A 6,221-nucleotide genomic window follows, 5' to 3' on the forward strand; every position below is an offset into this window, starting at 1 on the left:
AACAAATGCCTTGTTTATAATGGGTTTTAATGTTTTTGTCTCGTTGCTCCGGCCGGACAGGGCATCACAGTATGGTAGGGGCGTAACATTTCCGTCACACGCTTGAGGAATTCAGCCAATCACAACGCACTGGATTGGTGGCCAATCAGAGCACACCTCGCTTTTCAGACCGATGAGCTTTGTAAAAATCGACGCATTTCAGAAAGGCGGGGCATAGAGGAGAAACAATAATGTACAGTATGTGGAAAAGAATGTGTTTTTTTAACCTTAAACCACATAAACACATTTCATTACACCAAATACACAAAATAATGTTATTTTTTAGCAGCATCATATGACCCCTTTAAGTGTTGCGCATTTTGATTTCTCCTGGAAGAGGCTGCGTGAGCCTCACCTCGGCAATAGATGCATAATATATAGTCTATGTGCCGGGGCTCAGCCCCGGACAGCCCCGGACCAATTTAAACCCTGTATATAGTATAGTATTGTATTGTATTTTTAAGAGAATCATCATTTCATGAGTATCAAAATTTAGAATTATAAAAATAATAGTGAGAAAAAATCCAAATGCATTATGGTCATGACAATTTGGGAGGGAAATGAATTTACTTGGGGGGGAAAAGTACAAAAAAAAAAAAAAAACTTAATTGCAAAATATATTTGCTTACATTTTCTCTAAATTGTGAGATATGTGACACTGGTCAAATATCAGACATACCATTTGGAGAGCCCTTTTAAACCGTGTCTATTTATAGAATACATTTTTCAAACTCCTCCGACCCTAAAGAGAATCGGTGGTTTGGAGAATGAATGGATGGATGAATGGATTTTCCGGACTTTCTCCTGCAAGCATAATAACCATCACTTTTTTTGTCTTCCATGGCCTCAGTTTACCAAAGACCTGAAACTACACTGCTTTCAGACTATGCACTGTAAAAAATAAGTGTAATTTTAACTGTAAAATTTTGTAAAAACGCTACGGAAAATTTTTTTTCATAGGTTAACAGTAAGTTCCCGTACTATATACAGGGAAAAACTGAAAAATATCTAACCAGATGGCCATAAATGTGTTTACAGATTTTCTGTATTTTTTACAAAATTTTTCTGGCAACCACAGCTGCCAAAATTATTTTGTAAAAACTACAGAATTTTTTTACAGTGTGGCTTACAGCTATTCTCGGGTGGTCTGTAGACACAATAGCACAGTGACAAGCAGATATGCTTCTGAAATGGGCTCAGTATTTATGAGCGGGTTACAATGTAAATAGATTCAGCAAACAATTGAAGAGGGAAAACGGGTTTTTTGTTATGTATTAAAACTCACTCAGACACAAATACAATTTTGCATTTTGCAACATACATTTAGGTTATTAACACCATAAACCCATTTATTTGACTAATCTAGCAACATTTGTGAGCTCCAACCTTTATATTTAACTTTTTATTAGTGTTATTATTAATAGTATTGTTTTCCAAAAAATAACAGGAGCACTGTGGCATCCAAATTCAGTGAAGCATTGCTCAAAATTCCATATCTGCAGACAATACTTAAATTGTTAATGTTCCAGAGAATCACTGTAGTTTCTCACAGGGTTTTAATACACAAGACCTTTGTTTTCTACAAGCTCAAAGCAGAGAAACCAGAAAGAGGGGAAAATCTTCATTTCTTGTAACAGCGCCCTCTTCCGTTATTTCTGACATAAAGCAGTATGTTTCATGTTTTGTGTGTGTGTGTGTGTGTTTTTTTGTTTGTTTTTGATTTGTTTTTTCATTAGTTTTTTGGTTATAATTACTATTAATCTGTAGCAGATAAATACAGTATGGAATATTTTATCAAAGTTTTGAGACACATTCTAAAGAACATTACGTACAACTAAACAAAATGTGTAACCCCTTAAACGATAAATCTGAATATATATATATATTTATATATATCTATAATGCATTTATAACATCATGTGTGGCTTACAGCTATTCTCGGGTGGTCTGTAGACACAATAGCACAGTGACAAGCAGATATGCTTCTGAAATGGGCTCAGTATTTATGAGCGGGTTACAATGTAAATAGATTCAGCAAACAATTGAAGAGGGAAAACGGGTTTTTTGTTATGTATTAAAACTCACTCAGACACAAATACAATTTTGCATTTTGCAACATACATTTAGGTTAACACCATAAACCCATTTATTTGACTAATCTAGCAACATTTGTGAGCTCCAACCTTTATATTTAACTTTTTATTAGTGTTATTATTAATAGTATTGTTTTCCAAAAAATAACAGGAGCACTGTGGCATCCAAATTCAGTGAAGCATTGCTCAAAATTCCATATCTGCAGACAATACTTAAATTGTTAATGTTCCAGAGAATCACTGTAGTTTCTCACAGGGTTTTAATACACAAGACCTTTGTTTTCTACAAGCTCAAAGCAGAGAAACCAGAAAGAGGGGAAAATCTTCATTTCTTGTAACAGCGCCCTCTTCCGTTATTTCTGACATAAAGTAGTATGTTTCATGTTTTGTGTGTGTGTGTGTGTGTTTTTTTGTTTGTTTTTGATTTGTTTTTTCATTAGTTTTTTGGTTATAATTACTATTAATCTGTAGCAGATAAATACAGTATGGAATATTTTATCAAAGTTTTGAGACACATTCTAAAGAACATTACGTACAACTAAACAAAATGTGTAACCCCTTAAACGATAAATCTGAATATATATATATATATATATATATATATAATGCATTTATAAAATCATTTGAATTAAGTATTTTATAATGATTCACACAGCCTAATATATTGAATAGTATTACAAATAAGAATGCTTATGGGATGATTGCAATGCCTTAAGCTAGAGAGCATGAACAAAAATTTTGATGTATCAACAATATTTCTGGTCCATTTTTACGGAAGAGAATATATAATTTAAAATATAATAACTAACATTTAAAAGGTTATACGTTTTGTTTTTGTTTATTTGTACTTTTATTCAGCAATGATGCATTAAATTGATCTAAAGTGACAGTAAAGAATTTTACATATTTATATATATATATAAATAAATGTTGTTCCTCTGAACTTTCTATCCATCAAAGAATCTGGGGGGAAAAAGTATATCAGTTTCAACAAATATTGAGCAACACAACTGCTTTCAGCACTGGTAATAATAAGAAATGTTTCTTGAGCAGCAAATCAGCATATTAGAATGATTTCTGAAGGATCATGTGACACTGAAGACTGGAGTAATTATGCTGAAAATTCAGCTTTGATCACAGGAAGAAATTATAGTTTAAATTATATAAGGCCCTATGAAATCAGTTTTATTTATTTTTTTTACAAATTCTGTTTTTACCATTTTAACTTTTCTGGACTTTTCTTGTGGCGCGGTGCTATCTGAATATGAAAGTAAGCATCTTTCAGATCTACGGATGCAAACCAGTCCCCGGGACACATTTCTGCCAGGATCTGCTTCAGAGTCGTTATCCTGAACACGTGCTTGTGAAGTGCTCTGTTGATGGGCCTCGGGTCCAGAATCGGACAGAGTCCCTCATCTTTCTTGGGTACCACAAAACCTGCTCTCCCGCTGGCTCGGAGGGACTCGCTCTATCACTCCTTTTGCGAGCAGGCTGTGAACATTCCGTCTCAAAACAGGGGAATTTCGAGGCAGTGTAAGTGACGGAACCACACCGTTGAAATGGGGTGGTCTGCATCTGAATTGGAGAGAATACCCGTGCTCTATTATGTCCAGCACCCAACGCGAAATGCCTGGAATAGCTCTCCACGAGTCTAGGAACTGACATAGCGGCCAAATCCCTCCAGTCGCTATTGCTGGCAACGAAGCTCGTAGACTGGTGCCTTGCCCTGGCGAGGCTAAACGCGCTGGCGAGGAAACGGCTCGTGGAAGTCAACACTGGGCTGCCATAACAGGCACAGACAGTGGCTCCATGCTACCATGAGGCAGGGCAAGCGATGCAGTATCTATAGTATGAGGAGGAAACAGCTGTTTTTGTGAGGGGGGTTGTGTATTTATTGAACAAACAGAAACAAGAACATTGCATTTGTTACCTACAGGAACAAAGGGGACATGATGCAGAACAGGGTGCTTGGGGGCCAGGCCTCCAGTGAGCTCTCTCCTCCTCTTGATCGGACCATTAGGACGAAGGCTTGACAGCCAAGGACAGCTCACTATCATGGCGCGGGCTCCTCATCAGTCCGTGACGCCACATCCGGCTCAGGTGCCTCTTTGTAATTTTCTTGTAATTGAGATCCAAAAATATAACAACCAAAAACAGCCTTTGGCAGCTTTTTGACAGTGAATTTTCCGTGGATGATTCAGTGCGATTTGCATAGATTAGCGACAATTGGCCAGTTTATTGAACTGGCGTTATCCTATAAGATTTCAGAGACGAGGAGGAGTTCCCACTGCGAATGCTTTGCAATGTAGAGTGAATGCTCAAAAGGGAACCATGGTGACATGGCATGTGGTTTGGACGGAAGCGATGGAAGTCTGCACCATTCATTCACACAGACACACGCAGAACATGCAAGATTCATATTTAAATAGTATTTTTGTGGCTTAATATTCACAGACACTAATCCATAACACGTTTTGATTTAAGTGTACTGACCTACTTTTGATTTATCCATCTAAAATTTGGCAAATTCTGCGACATTCTGGTTTATACAGTAAATGGGTTCTGTGCACAAGCGACGAACTTCCACTGTCGCCAGAAGTCGGGATATCAGTTTCCGGTTTACTTTCGCATTGCCCAAAATGGCAGTTTTTACTAGATGTCTCCAAGATCTGCCTGAAATAAGCATCAGTGATGTCCATTGTATAGTTGATGCCTGGTCCCCTGCTCCAACAAACTCTGCATATTGAGTTATCTGCACAACTACTTGTTTAAGCCCAGTTTAGACTACACAATTTTTTTGTCGGTTAGGACAGTCATTGTGTCAGATTATGCGATTTTGACTCCCAAAATATTGTCGTGTCATGAACAAGAAACATGTCAGACTACACATACGTTGCTACCCGACCATTCACCGCTTGCCTTCTTTAACAACGTGCGTGCTGTCATCGATATGGCTAGACTAGACAGAAGGTGCCATGAGCAAAAACAAACAATGTCTTGTCGTCAGGAAAGTCCAAAAAAGAAAGAAAACCTGACAGTGGACACAAATCTGGATTGCATAAAGAGGACAATATGGACCGTCAAAGAGAACTGAAGTAAAATAGTTTTTATTTGACCTTTTTCACTCTGGAAGTCCTTCAAGGAAACATCATAAATGTTGGAGTCTTATTGCCATAGCTCCATGATCATTTCCTCTATTGTAAAATTCCACCTAGCAGGGCCGATACCATTGTCTCTTTTTCATGTCGGCATGTTTGAAAGCATGTAAGAAGGCGCTTCTGTGCTCCTATTGGCAGATGTGACAGAACTCGTCGTGGACGACCAAAAAAAATAATGAAACATGCTAGTCTTTCTGCAGTGATGTCGTGAAGCGTCGAAGTCGTGGCATCATTTGTTGCCCACTATGACACACTACACGAGATGAAACAATTGTTGGCCGATTGTGCCAAAATCGGCCTAAAATCGTGTAGCTTAATGGGGCTTTAATCTAATGTGGTATGCCGGTGTTGTGCCCAATTCTGACGCCCCGCCAGATTATTACCCCCTTAGTATTGGTACGTCTAGGAGTAGGTGTGGGGGAGGGGTTAGGATTAGGCTATCAGGTAGCGACTTCGACAAGGGGGGGGTAATAATTTGGAAGGAGGTTGAAATTGGGCAAAAGGTTTCTAATATTCCTGGGGATTTAGCTAAGGTAATTCATGTTTAATATAACTTAATATATATTATAAAACAACCACAATTATCATACCAGTAATTTTCTCTGTAAATTTATATCCACAGTATGTTACAAATTATGTATGGCAAATAAATTAATAATGAATGGCCCTTGTGTGAACATTCTCCTATTGATTTCAATTCAATAGTTTTTTTATTCAAAGCAGAATACTTGTTTGTATAATTGGGCCATTGGGCCAGGAAAAAGAAAAGCATGAAATATGAATATAAATATATATTAATATATATTACTAATAAATTAAGAAATATTAAAATATTACTATACAGACTTTACGCTACACTGAAAATGAACACGTCGCTAACTATCTTAGCTGCTAGCTGCTGGTGTCGTGCCCAATTTTGACCCCCCCCCAA

The sequence above is a fragment of the Sinocyclocheilus rhinocerous genome, unplaced genomic scaffold (genome assembly GCF_001515625.1).
Source record: "Sinocyclocheilus rhinocerous isolate Xijiao unplaced genomic scaffold, SAMN03320098_v1.1 scaffold95, whole genome shotgun sequence".
Classification (NCBI taxonomy): Eukaryota; Metazoa; Chordata; class Actinopteri; order Cypriniformes; family Cyprinidae; genus Sinocyclocheilus; species Sinocyclocheilus rhinocerous.